This window comes from Anas acuta, chromosome 10 (assembly GCF_963932015.1).
Source record: "Anas acuta chromosome 10, bAnaAcu1.1, whole genome shotgun sequence".
In the NCBI taxonomy this organism is placed as follows: domain Eukaryota; kingdom Metazoa; phylum Chordata; class Aves; order Anseriformes; family Anatidae; genus Anas; species Anas acuta.
In genome coordinates, this window is record NC_088988.1 from 17,760,629 (window position 1) to 17,778,308 (window position 17,680).

At 55.0% G+C, this 17,680-nt stretch overlaps 1 long non-coding RNA gene across 1 annotated transcript in view; it reads left to right on the forward strand.

The window, feature by feature from the left end:
* Nucleotides 1-15,934, forward strand: part of LOC137861964 (uncharacterized) — a 36,822-nt gene extending 20,888 nt beyond the window's left edge. The window contains exon 5 of the long non-coding RNA XR_011099957.1: nucleotides 14,649-15,934. This is a non-coding gene — a long non-coding RNA (uncharacterized lncRNA). The remainder of the gene's footprint in view (nucleotides 1-14,648) is intronic.
* Nucleotides 15,935-17,680: the final 1,746 nt, after the last annotated feature.

Here is a 17,680-nt window from a genome sequence, read left to right on the forward strand (position 1 = left end):
GGCAGGCTCCCTGGGGGATGAAAGCCCTGTCAGAAAAGCCCTTGCCGCTCTGGGCCAGCGTGGGGTACATTTGGATTCTTCCTCAGCCGTACTCGCTGTATTCTTGGGGATAGGCATGCAGACAGGGAGTGTGGGTGCTGTGCTCCCTGCGCATCTGCTTGTGCAAAGGCTTTTAAAATGGGTGTCATCTGGTAAGCACCAAGAGGAGAGGGTTGGGGTGGGAGTTGTTCTTCTTTTTGTCCTACAATATCTTTCAGCACTTCATGCTGTGTAGGTTCCTGAACATAATTTCATTGGGTAGGACGTGGCAGGAAGGACGGCCTTGTCCGAGGCACCACTTTGATTCAACTGTGCTGCAGGTTTCTTCCGGATGGACGTGAGCGTGCTTCTGATGTGCGGGGAGGTGTTTGGGCTTGTGCGGTTTCGGGCAGGCTGGTGGTGGAGGTGTACAGAAGTACCACCAAATTATTTGCTCCCCAGATCTTTGATTTTGCACCCAACAACAGTAATCGTAGGGAATTGTACTTTGCATTGATTTTCCATATATGTGGCGTGTTTTAAAGTTTGCTCTGCAGAAACACAACATTGATCTTTTTATGCAGTTAAGGACCTGGCTGCTTCCGTGCAGGCACCCAGTCATCTCTTCGTGTATTTCTTTCACCATTAATAGGACTTAGTAATTAGTATGTAGTAAGTGGTTTAGTAAAAGCTATTTGGAGGCCATATTTTCTAGGGAGTTCTTGTGGTTTCTTGGTATCATTACTAATGGACTGAATTTCAATAAATTCCAGTTTGAGTAATACTCAGCGATCTGAAGTTTGTGAGCACTGCTTCTGGCGTGCCAGCTCTAAGCGGCGCGTGTGTCTGCAAAGGTTTGTGCCCCGACGTCGCTATCAGAAAAGCGCCGAAATAAATAAATGCAGCAGTAACACTTTGCCAAACTGTGTTCCAGACAAAATCCTTTTCCCCCTTTCATTCACCTCTAATTACCACTGAAAACCCCTCCAATAACAGCTTTTGCAAGGCTTTCGTCTCGGCATTTGTGCAGCGCTCCGGAGCTGTTGATTGGAGGAGCACCACAATGGGGAAAAGAAAGTCAGGGCCCAACGTGTGACAGGAGTAATGGTTTGGCTTTGTACATCTGTCAGCTAATGCTTAACTAATGCAGAATTACTGTCAGGCTCCCGCCGAGCTCACTTTCCTCTCCACCTGAATGCGTAATGACTCCGTGGCCAGGAATTCAAAACAAATGCATAATGGCTGGACATTTAGGACAAAATCAGGAGAGCAGCAGCGCCTTGCCCCACCTGCTGGCTGGCTGCAGAGCCCCCACACTGCCAGGCGGTCCCAGGCACCCTGTGCCCACTGGGCACCCGTCGGTGCAGTGTGGCAGCCCCGTGTGCCACCCCCGTGCCTGTCCCCAGCTGGTAGCGCCGTGTCCCAGGGCAGCGCCGGCGCCTGGGGACCCTGCGGCTGCAGCGCTTTGCCCCAGGGAGAGCGGCAGTCCCTGGCGGGCGCCCATGGCTCAGCTCGCAAAGCCCTGTGGAAGCGTGTGGGAGGAAGCCTGCGCTCTAAACGTTTGTCATTACCAGCTAATGGGGATGTGAGTGGCTGGGGAGCGGGCTGATGGGGGGCTGCACTGCCACGGGGCTTCGCTGCAGGCAGCCCCAGGAGAGCTGATGTCGCTGGAAATGGTGAGCTGCCAGTCGGTGGGATGGGTGCGAGTCCCAGCTGGTATCTCCTTGGGTAGGGGGGTGTTCCTGATCATCCATGTCCCCTCAGAGGTGATGGCTGGGGCTGGTGGGGTTCTGTGCAGGCTCTGTTGGGCTCAGCATGGTTGTTTGTCCGGGGCCCTTGTCACCTGAACCAAAACCATCTCAGGTGGTGTGCCCACCTGCCTCACCTCGCACCAGCGGTGTTTGGACGGCATCAACCTCCCTGCTGCAGCGAGGGAGGAGCACGAGGAGCACACACGTGCATGGAAAATGTTGGAGTGCTGCTGGCGCAGCTGGGCATTGCCTTCCTGGGGCTGTCTCGGGGCATCCACCTGATGCAGGGCTGGTGTCTGAGGGCTGGGCTGGGATGTCTGCCGTGGGAGGGCGGCTGTGAGCTCCTGGATGCTGACCTGCTGTGCAGGAGGTACTCGCTAACCTGCTGCTGTTAGCAGTTTGTGGTTTTCTTCTTGCCCCCCCCCCCCATTTTTCAGCTAGCAGAAAGCATTCAAGAAAATATTTGTGTTGGAAGAGTTTAAATGTAACACAGTTTTTTGGTACAGCCACCAGGGAAAATACCGCCTCATGTACAAATGCGGAGTGAGGTTTTAAAAACAAATAGTGACAGAGGTGACCAGTGTTCAGTCTTTGAAATACTGCCTGAAGTGAGCATTTGGAAACAAGAACGAGCTGGGAGCACAGGGCGAAGCTGGGGCTGTGAGGGGGGGAGCTGGGGAGGGCTCAGCTGGGCCCTGCAGCTCGGTGTCTGTGCACTCCTTTGCTAAGGTAATACAAACGATGAGTAATTCAAACAATCAGTTTAGTGCAGGCTCACACTTCTTGAGAGCAGACTGCAAAGCCATTTTTGGAAGTGTCTTCCAAGAGCGTGCTGCATGCGGTGCCTGCACAGCCTGCCTTGAGGCAGCCTGCTCCGCACACCCGGCCTCGCTGCATTGCTGCAGTGGCAAGTCGCAAGGCCATCGATTTGCCATGCACTCCTGGTTTGCTTCTCCCCACCACGTCTGATCACAGCTTGGGAAGCTCTGCTGGTGATTGCGTCCTTAAATACCCCACGGACTGACTCAGCCCCTGGAAATAAGCGTTTTGTCACCCTGCTCCCTGCACCTTGCCCAATGCTCCGTGGCCTGGCAGCCCTTTTGCCATGTGGGGAATTTTGGGCTTCATGCATGTCCAAGGGGGGTGACCAGCCAGCTCTGGGGAGAGGTTCCCAGTATGGTTATGGTGCCACAGAGCTCCTGGCACCCGGCTACTCTAAAGCTTCAGGTCCAGAGCACCGGATCACCTGCAATGGATCGTCACCAGGGACGGGGTGTCTTAGCCCAGCTGCGGCCGTTTGGAGCAGCCTGCCAGCCAGGCTGGAGCAAGTCCTTTTCAGGCATTGCCACTGGGGTAAAGCCTTTTCTGCCCAAATTTGGCCCCAGAGACAGCTGTGCCAATGCCACTGGGCTGTTTGTGTGTGTCCAGCTGTGATCAGTGTGGCTGTGATGCCCGGAGCTGCTGCAGGGCTGCACCATCACGGAGGGGTGAACGGCCAGCTGGGCTGAGCGGCCTGTGGTCCAGGGGCAGGGGGGGCAAGCGCAACCTCATCCAGCTACCATGGCTGGTGATGGATATTGTCTTCTTACTTGCAAAGCAAAGGGGAATTGATCCTCTTGGACCATATCCTCAGAAAATCTGCTACGGCGACTTCCCAGGTTTGCACTGCTGGGTCCCCCGAAGCTGTGCTGAGCAGGGCACTGCGTGCTCAGCTCCAACGGGGCTCCTGCACCGCGTCCCTGGGCAAGGAGGCAAGGAGCACAGGCGGTGTGCTTGCCCAGTCTGCCCGGCCACGTACTGCCTGCAGCTGTGTCTGGCTGTTCAGTGCCCCGAAGTGACTGAGGGCTGCCAGGGCTCCCCGCAGCCCCTCCACCCATACCCCGGCAGCCACAGCTCTGTTTTGTTATGTTTCTCTTGCATTTTGTCCCATCCCTTATCTTTTTTTTTTTTTTTTTTTTTTGCATCCTCCCTTTTGAAGGGAGGCTCTCCGCAGCCCCATTGGGGTGGTTCCAGCAGATCTTAAAAGTCAGCTGTCCCCCTCCTCGGTACAGTACCATTCGCAGAAATCAGAGCAGGAATGCAGAGCGAGAAAGGGCAGAGACAACAAGAGCAGAAGAAAGCAGTGTGCCTGCGAGAGGGATATGAGGAGAAAAAGAGAGACTTTTCTTTGATGTATTCGTTTCCTCTTATTAGTATCCATCTAGTGGTGCTCAGGCCGAGACGGCTGACCTGTCCAAAAGTTAGTGATCCACACACAATCCACTCCCAATAGTGCCAAAGTACAGACATCACAGGACGAAAATAGCAGCAGTTGAGATGAAGGAGGAAGCCACGGGCTGCCAGATGTGAGTGGGAATAACCTAAGTTCACCCAAGTGGCAGAGGTACTGTCTTAGTTTGCAGAGAGTGAGGGAAAAACATCTTAACAACCTCATCCTCCCGCCTATCTCACGGCTCTGCTGTGTTTTCTGTGCCGTGCTGATAAAGACTGCCCGCGCTTGAAAGGGCCTGGCGGGCCCGGGGTCAGCCGCAGACAATCTCTCTAATTGCGTGGGTCTGGCTGACCTCCGCGTTGCGGGGCGAGCAGGGACCGCGGCAGACAGAGAGGACAAGGGAAAAGGCGGGGGAAACGTTCCTGCCACGGTGGCAGCCGGCTTAAAACTTGCTTCGGATTGCTCCCCAGAGACGGTGCCCACGCCGCGCTCAGCTCTGATGGAAGGAGGCGAGGAGACATTTTGCCCAGGCAGCAAGTCGATAGCTGCGCTCATAGGTATCGCCTCCTGATAATGCCTTCTGACAAACGGCTGTCAGCGCTCCACAAACTTGGCTCAAGAAGGCAGAAAATGAAAACTTGCTGCGAGTTGTTGCTGCTGCTTCACGTAGTTGCTCGGCCTGCACCATCTCCTCTCTGGACACCCGTGTTCCTGAGGAGAAGGAGATCTAACGGGTGGGCAGCGGTAACGTGAGCCACAGGCTCTGAAAGCCATGGGAAAGAGAAGCACGGGGAGTAAGTACTCAAAACCACTGAACAGCTCTGTAGTGTATTTTTAGAGTAATTGTGGTGAGAAGTGGCAGGATGTGCCTGATGGGTTTGTGCCTGTGCTAGCCCATGGAGCAGGCAGCTGAGAGGCAGCGTGCTGTGCCAGGAGCTGCAGCGGCAGCGTGCCCTCTCTGGCAGCAGGACCATCGTGGTGGCACGGCTGTGGCACCTCCTTGGTGGGACAGGGAGCTCCTGGAGTCAGGGAGCCCTCTGTGCTCACTACATTTCAGGAGGCTGCGATGCGCTGTAGTGTGTAAGGACGTTGCCTGTTAACTTCCCGGCCTGGCACGAGGAAAGGTAGAGCCTCCTCCATGTGCAGAGGAGCCCAGTGCCTGCAGTTGCCACTGACCCTTCTGGTTGCTCTGGATGTCCCGCTCAGTCATGGGGATCCTCATGGAAATACGGACTAGTCCCTGCAGCATGGGAGAAGCACTGCACTGCACCTTCCAGCCACGACACAGAAAGCCTGCAGGCTCTGGGCTCCTCCCTGGTGATGCCAGGCAGCGCGAGAGCCCGCACCAAGCGCAGGATGAGGAGCCTTAACGCGCTCAACTGGGCTGCTTGGCCTGGCAGCTCCGAGCGGATTATCCACTTGAAGCTCACGCAGTTGTTGGTGAACTTTGACACGAAAGGATTTGGAAAGCTTTAGGGCCAGATAAGCACAGCAGTGCGGGTGGGGAAGGGATTTCAGGAACGGCTCAGTCCGTCTCCTGCTGTGAAATGGGATCAGTGCATCCAGACTGCTGGTGGTTCTCTGCTCACCTGATAGCAAAAAAAAAAAAAAAAAGTGAAAAAGTGTTGGCGTGGCATTGGAGGCAGCTTGTTTCAGGGCTTATAATTACAAAGTTCTTCCTCAAGGCCAGACTCCTATCTCCCAGTCATCGGAGCTGGGCATCCTCACCCTGGCACCATGGACCTGGAGGAGGATTAGTTTGCTCCTCTACATGAAACCCTTCACATGACGGAAATTCTCCGTATTCACAAGGCAGCCAGCTCCAGGAAGTCTCGGAACAAGAGCCACCATCCCTCCTGCCTCTGGCCAGCACAAATCAGGCCTCAGTGACCAGTGGTCCAAGGAAACCTGACTCAAAGTCTGCATAAAGCAGCAGCTGCAGTAAGCCACCATGTTTAACCTGTACTCGGCCCCGGCTGTGCTACTTTTTATGGGAGTCCATTATTTTTTGAACTTTGAAGGTTTACATAAACTTTGTCCATCTATTATCAAGCGGCACAATACCAGTTCACTGTAGTTTCTGTATTTGTGTTGTCTGACACAGCACACTTGTGACTTCCCTAATCCATGTAATCACAATTTGCTGTCTGACTTGAAAGTTCTGGTGACACGGAAAGTGATTTTATTTAATACTGAGAGTCACTCACTCAGAGAGGCTTACTGGGAGAGGAGTACCACAAACTTCTCTTTATTTGGAGTGACTGAGAGGTCGGTTTCATTGAAATATAAGCTTATCCTGAAGTTCATTTCATTTCCCTACTTGAAGAAGCATGGTGATGGCAGACTGAGGGCCTTATGCTCAGCAGGCAGCTCGCTGCAGGCTGGTGGTTGTGTGCGCTGAAACCAGCGGCGCTGGAGGACACCTGCCGTGGGCAGCAGCATCCTCCTGCAGCAGCACAGCTCGCAGAGGGACCCGCAGCCCCACTGGAGAGGGCATTCCCTAGTTCCTTACAGCCCAAGGTGGTGGTGTCAGGGTGCTGAGTCGCTGGGGCTGTGCACAAAGCAGCCTGCTCACAGACTGGTGCCCTTTTGGGGTCTGTGGGGTCTGTGCTGGTGCTGCCCTCGCTCCCAGGGCTGGTTTGTGGTGGGGCTGGAGGGTGCCAGCAGTCCATGAGAGTGACGGGCAAGCTGCTGTGCTGTTACGTTTTGCTACCTATCGTTGTCATGTCACCTGTAATGCATGAATTATACCCCCATAGTGTGTAATTATATTTCTCCTCCCAGCCCTGCTCAAGGAACAGTGGAAGGATGGAGCTGTTAATATTAAAACCAGCACATCTCCCTCAAAAAAAGTTAGAGGTCACACCTTAATTCCTAGTGCGTGAGTGTGGTTAATCAGGAGATGATGGGACTAGAATGAGTATGGGGACAGAAATATCCTGCACAATTTCTTGTGGAATTTAATTAGAAAGGAAGTATTAATAGCATCTGCATGTGCAACTCTGTTTTGCCTTGCAATATGAATAGCCTTACCCAGAGACAGGCTGATGGAAAACCCATTGAACTTCTCTGTATTTCCTTTTTTTTTTTTTTTTTTAATAAAGGAAAATAATGAGCTGAAATCAATAACGATAGTACTTAATAGCCATAAACCCCAGCAGGAATCAGCTTCCTATCAGGCCTCCGCAGAGTTTCTCTTTTAGGTCAAGACACGGTGCCAATCGATGAGGCCTTTTGCAAAAGTTCGTGCTCTCCTCGTCCCAGTACCGACCCTTCAGCCCTTAATTCTCCGGGGCGCGCAGAGCTCCGCAGTGGGCAAGCAGCCGCAGGGCCCTAGCGGAGTTACACTAAGCAGGGCTGGTGCTGGTGCTGCCTGCCAGCAGTTCTGGGTTGCTCAGGCAGGGAAGGCCCCGCACGGTCCCGTCCCGTCCCCACACGCTGCCTGCCGAGCTTCATCTGGGTTTCCCTCCGTTCTCACTCAATACGGACTGACTTGAATCTTCCTTTCATTAATTTTCTCACAAAAGAGAGGAGTTAATGCAGTCAGCATCCTACAACGTGATTATAAGATCATAAAGCAGCCTGGTTCTTAATGAATCCAGACATGAAGGCTACAGTAATTGAGTTCGGCGTGGTTTGCAAGACGCTTGGTGCAGATGAAACCCCTCTGCCCATGCCAGGGGTTTTCAGTCCCGGCTGCTTTGTTGCCTCCCGGCTGCAGTGGGCAGGTATGGCCCGAGGGGAGGGGACGGAGTGAGGTGGGACAGGGCGTCCCTGGGGTCAGGCACGCTGTTCCCAGCTCCACCTCGATGAGTGCTGTATCAATCTACTTGTAATTGTGTTTTCTGTTGAGCAATCCCAGTGCTGAGGGAGCACAAACCAAGTAAAATGTTGTGCTTGTCCCCGTGTGTGCTCCAGCACAGCCTGCCCGCAGACCAGCCCGGGTTCACCATTGCTGTTAACTGGGGCCAGGGACTCGTGCGGAGGTTTTGACACAGCAAATGGCAGCAGAGAGCGTGCTCAGGTGTGCCCTGGGATGCCTCTACCCAGCCGCTCTAAGTTGTCCATCTGCATCTTTGGTTCCTTATTACACTTCCAGAACCATTCCTCTCCTCCCAACAAGGAGCGACCCTGCAGCCTGGCGGTGTTTTCAGAGCCACCCCATGGGGAGCCCATCCCAGGAGCAGCGCGTGCCGGGCAGCGATGCTGTGCTACGGAGACCCCAGGAGCTGGACAGCGTGGCTCTCTTGAACCTCACCTTGACCTAAAGAACAAATTTCCCCAACAGCCACTTTCCAGGCCCGCCTTGGGTAAGCCTGGCTTATGCGAGGGAGGTTTGTGCTGGCCTCCGGCTAGAGACAACCTCTGTGAGCCTGCAGGCTGTTGTGCTGTAGCCTTGTTTTCCTGACGGTTCTTCACTGTGGGCTTGCTAGTAAAACAGAGACCTTGCTTTGTGTGTGCCAGGCGTGGAAAGCTCCCTGACCACGCCTGGCAGAGACTTAAGCACTGTGTGTGGGAGCAAGGGGAAGCTGGGCATGAACTTTGGAGCGTGGCCCTGCTGGGGCTGCCGTGGACTCCATGGTGAGCTGGCAGGCTTGGAGGTGGGGTAATGCGGGGCTGGGATCCGGGTCTGCATTGCTCCAGTGCCTGTCTCCATCCGACAGCCCCTACCTGCTCCCAGAGGCGGAGGGAGGCGGTGCTCGCTGGGTGTCCCCATGGAGCATACGGGGAGCACACCACGGGGAGGACAACCACAGCTCGGAGGGCAAGAGAGCACTGCCAGCTCTGCCCTGACTGTTCCTGGGTGACAAACACGGTCTGCACCCGAGGGCTGGGGCGTTCCCCTTGTCCCTGCTGCGGGCTGCACTGTGGGGAGGTGGAAGCCCAGAGGGGCCCAAGCATCCTTCCTTTGTGAAACCTTTTGTTGCAGAAGGGAGCGGGTGGCTATGAGGCAAGCAGAGGGGAGGGTGCGCGCTGCCTCTGCACAGCCGCACGGGCACGGTCGGGCACTGGGGCCGCTGCCGGGGGCTGAGGATTTCCAGCAAGTGCAAGCTCTGGGCTCGCAGAGACACTTGGGCTCCAATTATAGTGATATCTTGCTCTCAGACCAATTAAAATTTCATAATCTCTCCACCAGCCAGGGTGGACAGAGTGTTACGCCGGGTCAAGAAATATCTTCTAGCTACAGCACTTCTCCAGGAAGTTTATGGCTCCGTGAGGAATAACACCTGTACAGGACCTATGGAGATGGGCTGGGAAAGCACAGGACTTGCAGCTTCCTCGCAGCTGTTTTTGCAAGCTATTTTATTCTACGTTTGGGGGCAGGAAAATTAAGCTTTGAAATACGAGTTGTAGATAAGGCTGCGAGGAAGCTTAGGATCACAGCCTTAGGTGAAAATAAAGCTGTAATACATAAAGCATTAAAAAGGTGAAGTGTAATGGCAGCCTCCAAAGACTTGCGAGCAGCTGCAAGGAATCCTGCCGTATTGCTGCGATTTGGAGAGGAATTGCATGGCGCTAGGAAAGGCCTGCCTGTGAGCGGAGAAGCGGCAATGTGGCTGGTTCTGCCATGCACAAAGGGCTCTGTTTTAATCAGAGGTAGATGCGTTTCTGTTAATGGTGTTATTCCTTGCAGTGGGACACTTGTGAGCCTCCACGCCCTTTGCAGAGTCGGGGGAAGCCCCATAGCAGAGCTGGTGTGTGTCTGTGGTGCAGCCGTGGAGCAGGTCCTGAGGCCGGTGCGTGCCACCCCGCTGGGCACACCTCGCCAGGCAGGAGGAGGCAGCGAGCCCCTCGGTGCCAGCAGCATCCCCCCGGCTGCACCAAGCTGCAGCCCTGCTCCTGCTCCTGCTCCTGCTCCTGCTCCTGCTCCTGCTCCTGCTCCTGCTCCTGCTCCTGCCAGAGCCTCGTGTCGAGTGTGCCGTGCTGGGAGCCGCTCCGGTCTGCGAGGGGGCACTGGGGGTGTGGGGTTGGGGTGAGGCGAGGGAGGCTTCTCTGCACCCAGGGAGAGTTTTGGAGCAGTCCCCTCCTGCTGCCAGCACCGGCGTGACAGCAGCGGTGCTGCTACCATCTGTTGGTGAGCTGCAGGAAGGGAGCGGCCACAGAAGGCGGTCACTGACAAGTTCGCAGGGCTGGCTACCAGCCTGTGTCAATGGGGAGAGCTCCGGGAAGGCATCAAACAGGGAACAAAGTGATGCCGTGGAGAGCTGGCTCTTGGTGCACCCCGTGCTAGCACGGGAGCAGGGAGCTGGGACAAGCACGGGGTGCTGTGCTGGTGTTGTGGGGATGCCCTTTGAGCTAGGACAAACTGCTTGGCCCGATGTCCCAGAGCTTATATGCTAAGATGATCGCCACGGGCGGACCAAGCCTCTGCGAATGGTGGCTTGAAGAAGGCATCAGCCTGTGTTAACGTCCAGCTGCTGCTCGTGGAAACCTGCCCCTGCCCTTGCAGGTGCTGCGGGCCCTGGCAGAGGGGCACGGCTCCAGAGGGCATGGCAGCAGAGACAGCAACCAGCCTCGGGCACGGCACGGCTCAGCCCCCAGCTCCCCGCGGGGCAGGGCTCCCACAGCTCCCAGCGGGGTGTGCTGGAAAGGTTGTGAAGCTCTTTTTGTATTTTTAATAACGAGGTGGACAATAACTCCATTTACAAGGAAATCTGCCTTTTGCAGGAGTGCCGTGTATACCTGTTTCTACAACCCTCTCACAAATGGGAAATTCTTGTTCTGATTTTTTCTGGCAGGGATGTTTTGTTTTCCTGTTGGCTGATGCTGTCTGCTCGGTCTGTGGAGGATTAACCTATGCGCTGTTGCTAGGTGGCCTTGAGCAAAGAAATAACGCAGATCACACACGCCTGCATTCCTACAGTGTGTAACCCCCTTGTTCAGCAAGGTTTCTCTTTCTCTGTCCCTCTCATGTTCCGTGTTTGTGGCTGTGGATGTATGCACCAGAGGACGCACATGTAATTTGCACAAGAGTAATGGGCTGGGGCCCTCTGAAGGGTCAGGTTTATTTTGACTTGCAACACGGAGTAACTCACTCTTTGCCAGCCCTTTCCACGTGTGAGTTTCTGTTGGTGCCCAGGTGCCTCCACCATTTTCAGCCGTGTTTCTGCCCATCGCAGGCTCCTGTGCTCATCGGGGACACTCAGTTTGTCACCGCAGCCTGGAGGGACCCGCACCTCCTTGGGGCCACCCTGTGGGGGGACCCCACTGGGGCTGCAACATTGTCAGTGTATCCCAGTGTACCTGCAGATGCTGGGACGGGGAAAGACTTGGAGGAAGAGCTTTAAAAGTGAGGGCAGGGTGCACAGAGCTTTGTGGTGCTGTTCCAGGTGTGCATGCCACTTGCCCCTCTGCCCCTGGCGGGGTTAGCGTGGCCGCGTGCCTCCTCCCCAGCGCCCGCGTCGGGCCCGCTCTCGCTCAGCACCTCGGCCTGCATCAGCGTGTGGCCGAATCGCCCCCAGGGCTCTTTTTCTCCTCTCGCAGCGGGTGGGACTTTCTGTAAAGCAGACTGATGTAAGAATACCTGCTTCTACACGGCTCCCCTTCTTCCCCCTGCGGCTCTCTGGACAAGGCTCCCCCACGCAGCCGTGGCGCTGCAGGTGGTGCCCTGGGCAGGGAAGGGCGGCCCTGGAGCAGGGGCAGGAGGGGCGATGCTGTGGCCGGCTCTGCCGCCAGCTGCCCGGGGCAGCTTCTGCCTCCTCTTCCCCCTGCCGCAGCTGTGGCTCTGGCAGCCTGCGCCCTGGCTCGGAGGGGAGGTGGCTGTGAAGGAAGGGCAGCCTCTGGGGCACGGCACGGCCCCTGGGGGCTGGGGGCAGCGGGGCCGGGCCTGTTCCTGGGGCTGAGAGCGCTGTGAGGCGTGTGGCTGCTGAAAGGCAGGGCTGAAATGCAGGTGGTGCTTCTGGAGGCTCCCTGCGATGGAGCCATCTTCTGCGGCTCTTACCGGGTCCTTACCATTTTTTCTTCTTAGGAGAGGACCGTGGTCATGGCTCAAAGTAGGAAAGTGTGTGAAAAAAGGGAAACTGGCACCGCATCTGTGCAGCTCCCAATCTGCTAAGGAAGAGGCCTGAGCTCACTGGGGATTCACTTCCACGGGAGGTCGATGGGAGCTCAGCGCTGAGCCGGCCCGGCCTCAGCGGGGAGCAGCAGCGCGGTGCCTGCTGCGTGTGCCAGGCACGGGGGCAGCGCCTCGCAGAGCCCAGGTGGGATCCTCGGCGTGAGCAAAACTTCCCCGGGGCCTGGCTGGCCCATGCGGTGCCAGGAGGAGCCAGCCCTCGCTTAGCCAGGCTCACACGGCACTCTGGAAAAGGGGGCTCGAGGACACCTCACATCGCTCTGCTATCGATGGCTGGTGTGGTTCAACCCAGACGCGTGTGCCCGTGGGACAGCTGGGCTCGTGCCAGCGTGGGCACGGAGAGCGCCCCAGCCCTGGGGGCTGGTGCCACGGGCTCCCAGCCTCGCCGGCTTTTGTTGGGAACACGCTGGGAGCATCTGGGGGCCGCAAACCCAGAGCCCACGTGTGCTGCTTGAATCCCTGAACCCCTTTGTGCTCGGAGCAGGCTGCGCCTCACTGGGGGGTGAGGGGCTGCTGTGGCTGGCGTGAGTCAAGGCGCTGGGTGCGCGGATGGCGCGGCGCTCCCGTCAGCGGGGCCGCTGCTCCCTGCTGCCAGCTGCCAGCCAGAGCTGCCAGCGCTGCGTGCTCCCCTCCCGCCCTCCTCTTCCCCCCGCCGTGCCGCCGCTTTCTCACAGCTCCCGCTGCTTCATTTTCCTCCCCCAGCTCCCGTTGCCATGACCCGCCGGGCCGGCAGGAATTCGTGCCCCTCCGGCTGCCCCCCGCTGCGCTGCCCCCGGAACCCCCCCGCGCTGCCCTGGCGGGCACGAAAGCAGCAAGGCAGCGGGCTCCTGTCCCGCGGCGTCTCCTCACCGGGGTGTGCTTCTCCCTCTCCAGAAGAGACGCCAGTTGGTCACGTCGTGCTGCTCCCTCACGGAGGCGGCTGACAGGCCGGAGGCTGTGCTGGGCCTGGCTGCCTTCGCCAGCCAAAGTGAGCCCTGGGGGGAGCGGGATGGCCTTCGGGCTGGCCTCATTCAGTGCTATGCCCTGCTGTGCCGGGCCTCGCTGGTGTGCGAGGACACCCATGGTGGTGCCAAGCTGTGGAGCAAGGGCACAAAGCCCAGTGCCACCCCGCAGCACGGCAGCAGCACTGCCCTGAGCACTGTGTGGGCCCAATCTCGGCGTCTGCCTCTGGGAAGCGCCAGGGTCTTGAGATTTCGGGGCCTCTTTGGAGGCCACAGCAAAAACTGTGAGCAGCACGGTAAGTTAAGCAAGTAGAAATAAACACAGAGCAGGTCGCTTGTTTTAAGGGGCATTATGTGTTTTGAAAAGTTGCGCTGCTGCATTTAAAAATGTACTTTAGGACGTAAAGGAAAGTCCCTTAAATAAATGTAAACAAACCCCACTCTCGTAATATCCCCTGGCCCCTCCTGTTTTGCCCAGCTGTTATCACTGATAGCTGGAAGGGAACCCTAGTAAGAAAAGAGCAAATGCTGCCAAGCACGCAATTTTAAACAGGGCACCAGCGGGGCTGATAACAGGCAAGAGTTCTGTGACCCTTCCAAAAACCCTGTAGAGGGATGAATCGGAGAGAAATATGTAAAAATTTGGGCTGATTCTTTGGAAACTACTTGACGAATCTTACTGAATTTAATAGAGAACGAGATCTTTTCCCTGGGTTTTTGCCTTCATCTGACACCGTTCAATAGTAAGGAGATAATTTTCTATTAATTCCTACAGAACTTTTTCACAAGGATAACTGCGTGTTCTCACACTGCCACCTGCTCCCCACCACAAGCTCATCGCCGTTATCACATCGGTTCAGAGGGGGGACCATAAATATCTTAATACTAAAGAACCAACTTTCTTTAAAGTGCTGCTTTCAAAACTGCCTGGGGGGCTGCCTGTGCAGCTGCGGGGTTCGTTCATCAGTAGCACCGTGCCGCACGCCGTGCCTTCGTGTGTGATTGCAGAGGGAAAGCAGGCACAGGAAAGGAGCAAGTGGAAGCTATTAATTTTGCAGAGTAGGATTTGATTTGTGTTTCAGTTTTCTTTTCTCTGGTGCCGTGGGAAGGAGCTGCAAGAGGAGGTGACAGCAGCAGTTTGTCGGCCCGTCCCCGCGTCCCGTGGTGCAACACGAGGCTGCCCTTCGGGCCCATCTTTCCTCCACCGCAGGAGCAGAGGGGACACTGGTGGCAGGGCCGGCTCAGAGCTGGATGTGTTGTAGTGTGGGGGTGAGCATCGGCCTCGCGCCGCTGGGGTTAACCGCAAGGAGTTGCCCAAAGCTCCTTGGTGATGGTTTCTTCGGTAGAGATGTTCTTGGTGGCGAGAAGGGTTTTGTGCAGGGGGACAGCCTCTCAGCTTGGTGCCTGCTTTCTGAAGAAGGAATAGCAGCATCTGACGGACTGGTGCTGGCAGGCTTAGGATCATGGTCAAAGATTGCTGGTGTTGTTTGGATTATGAGGAAACAGACATGGGGAGAGGTGAAGTGGATGGCCCAAGACCAGAGGAGCCAGCAGCTGGAGGCAGCCCACCACACCCCGGTGTGCGGGGGCTCCAGCCCTTCTCATGAACCCAGGGTGCGAAGTTTTTCTTTCTTTTTTTTTTTTTCCTTCAGACAAGTCCTGTGGAAGCACTGCAGACCCACGTCCAGCGGGAATGGAAGGGATCCAGAATAAGTAGATGACAGAGAAATCCTTTCTCCCAGTTGTGATTAAAAGTACAGAAACACGGTATTTTTTAACAGTAAACATCATAAGTTAATAAGTAACATTACAAGGCTGTAAGTTATTTTTATGGCAACATTCAGAAGGCAGATGTAGAGCCTGGAAAATCCTCAGTCCTGAAGGCGATTGTGTCATGAAGCGCGGATCCTCTGCCTGACTCCCACACTGTTTCCCGGGGCACGTAACGGGAAGAGGCTGAAATGAACGCTTTGCTCAGCGAGCGATGGAAGGGGAAAAATACCTGTTTGTGTTTGTAGGGTGCTGCATGGCCGGTATCTTTAGCACTGTTATCAGTAATGATTGTTTTCCTGGAGCTGTGTGCATGTGCGATTCCTCCACAGATGGGTATTTGGGGATATTTGAGCTAAATTCAGCGCCAGCCTATGATAGTATTTTTCAGAAAGTGTCACTAACTGCGCCACTTACGCTGTCTTGGTTTTAGACTGTCCTGTGTCTTTTTTAATAGAAGGAAAAATGATTGATAGAGGTGAGTGCCAGACACTGGTGAAAAGGAATTTGAAACCACAGCATCATTACAAATGTCTGAGTTGTAATGCCGGCACACGTGGCACGCGTAATTCTGCACATGGCAAGATGTTTCACAGTGTAACTTCCCCATGCTTTTTCAGCTCTCGTGGACAACAGCTCGCCCCTGTTTTACCACAAGTTGCCAAAGCACAAAGCGGCACGCACACTGGCGCTGGGTCCTGCCCGCAGCCCCACCAACAGCCCTTGGGGTGAAGCCTTCCCTCCCTGTGCACGTCCTCCCTCCGGAGTGCCTCTGGCTCCTGCCTCTGCCACTCTCGGTAGCCTGAATTTCAGGCCGTGGCAGCCCTCTGCTGTGACTGAAGCGGGGATGCCAGTTATTTATTTATGTAAAACGTTCTGAGGCATTAACTCGCAAACACCATAGAAACTGGGCTGGTATTGTAGTCGGGGCTTTTATTCGGGTTGTCTGATGCGCCGTGGATGCCGCCTGCCTTTGTGTGCTCCGGTCCCATGTTTACCCTGACGATGCCTTTGTGTTCCCCATTTGACATATTTTACTGTAAATAAAGAGCGACACTGTCTTGCAGCTGTATCCACTGTGACATTTGACTCTCAGCTGAATGAGTGCATTGTGCCATGTGTTTTGGAAACATTATGTCTTTTTAAGAACTAATCCAGGCCTTTAACAGCTTCCTGCGTGTGCCTGGCTGCCTTTGTCATGGAGAGCTCAGGTGCTCGCCCACCTCGGCTCTGCCCGGCTGCCTCCTGCCCCCCGAGCCCCGCTGGGGCTAGAGATGGGTGTCCCTTCATGCTCTGCTCAATCTCTCCTGTAAACCTTCTGATCGCTGTCTGGCTTTTCTGGGGGTGTTAGCATTTTGCCACATTTCTCCTAGGTGTTGCGAGCATCTCATGTCTGCACGTGAGACACGTTCTTTAATTCAAGGTTGATTCCCTGCTTCACAATTCTGATGATTTTCCCTGTGGTGCCTGCTTGGTCAGTGTCATTTTATGGGTTGAAGACATTCCTCTTTTCGACTTTAGAAAGTTTTAATCCTGACCGGGGCTGTGTTTCTCGAAGCAGGCTCAGCCCATTGGGTGCCTAACTCCAGTACTAAGGAAGTAAGGTCCTCTGTGAAGACCCCAGCTTTCAGGAAGTTTTTATTTCTGTTTTCACGCAACTGTGCTATTTTTATGCAAGTTGTAATTTCAAGCTAATTCTGACAGACTTTTAAAATAATTATGCCTATATATAGAAATGTGCAAGTTTTTGCTCTCAGTCCTGAATGCCAATAACTCCATGCTGCAGAGATACTGGGGGTGCTGCCTGCATTGCCCCACTCTGTGGCCTTGCCACCAGTTTCCCATACCACTGCCAGGGCAGAGCTGCCTGAGCTGATGTTCTCTCTGTCTTAAACATAATTGCTTTGAGAAAACTTAAGCCAAAGTGCCAATATTCTGGATGCTCTCCACCAGGTGTGGGTGGAATAATGTCACGAGGCACTGGCACGGTGTAAGGGCCTTCCAAAGAGAAAAGGGCAGGTTTTCGCTAGTGCTGCGGACAGCATCTTCATGAAACTGTCACCAAACTTCAGAACTCACATGCACACACCCCGTGTCCCCCTGGACTGCGTGTGAGCATGGTGGCACCTCGCTGGGCTCCGGTGGGAACTGGCGGAGGGGCTGCGTGTTGGGAAGGTGTCAGTGGCCACCGCCAGCAAACCCCGGCTTTGGACAAGTTGTGCTGAGCTCGGGGGTCCCCCGCATCGCAGGAGGGGTTTCCTCTCACCAGCAACAGTATCATATATAATATTCACCAGCAGCATCCCCAGGAGGGTTTCCCAGAGCAGAAAGTGACATCCAAATTGCCCCAACGAGTACGGGAGTTGGCCAGAGATGGGGAAGGTACTCAGCTCTCTCCCAGAGAGAGCAGCTCCGCTTTCTGTGCTTTCATTAAACTTCCCGGAATAAAGAGGGAAGGCATCCGTGAGGAAGCAAGACTGATAGTAGGTTCAAAATGTATTTTTACTGCCCTCTTAAATTACCATATTTAAATTGAATTATTAAATGTATTTTCATTAAATTAGCACACAGGCTGGCGTCATTTGCCTTCAATGTTTTAATGAAGTCTGTGAAGCCTTCCCCTGTTATTAGTGGTTTTGGAATGTACCTGTTTGAGTGACGATACGATTTTAAGTTCTGGTGCTGGGAACAGAGCAAAGATGGGTGAGCTCTGCATTCCTCTGGGCACCACAGCATGGTTCTGGGCTTTCTTTGCTCAAGAGCTGCTGCAGGACCACAAGGCGGGGGAAGCGAACCCGCTCCCCGTACATACGTCTGGAGGGGATGCACGCGGGACTGGCACATCCAAAAATCAGGCTGCAGACCGCTTAGGCACGTGCTGACAAACTCTGCGGGACAAAGATGTGCTTACAGA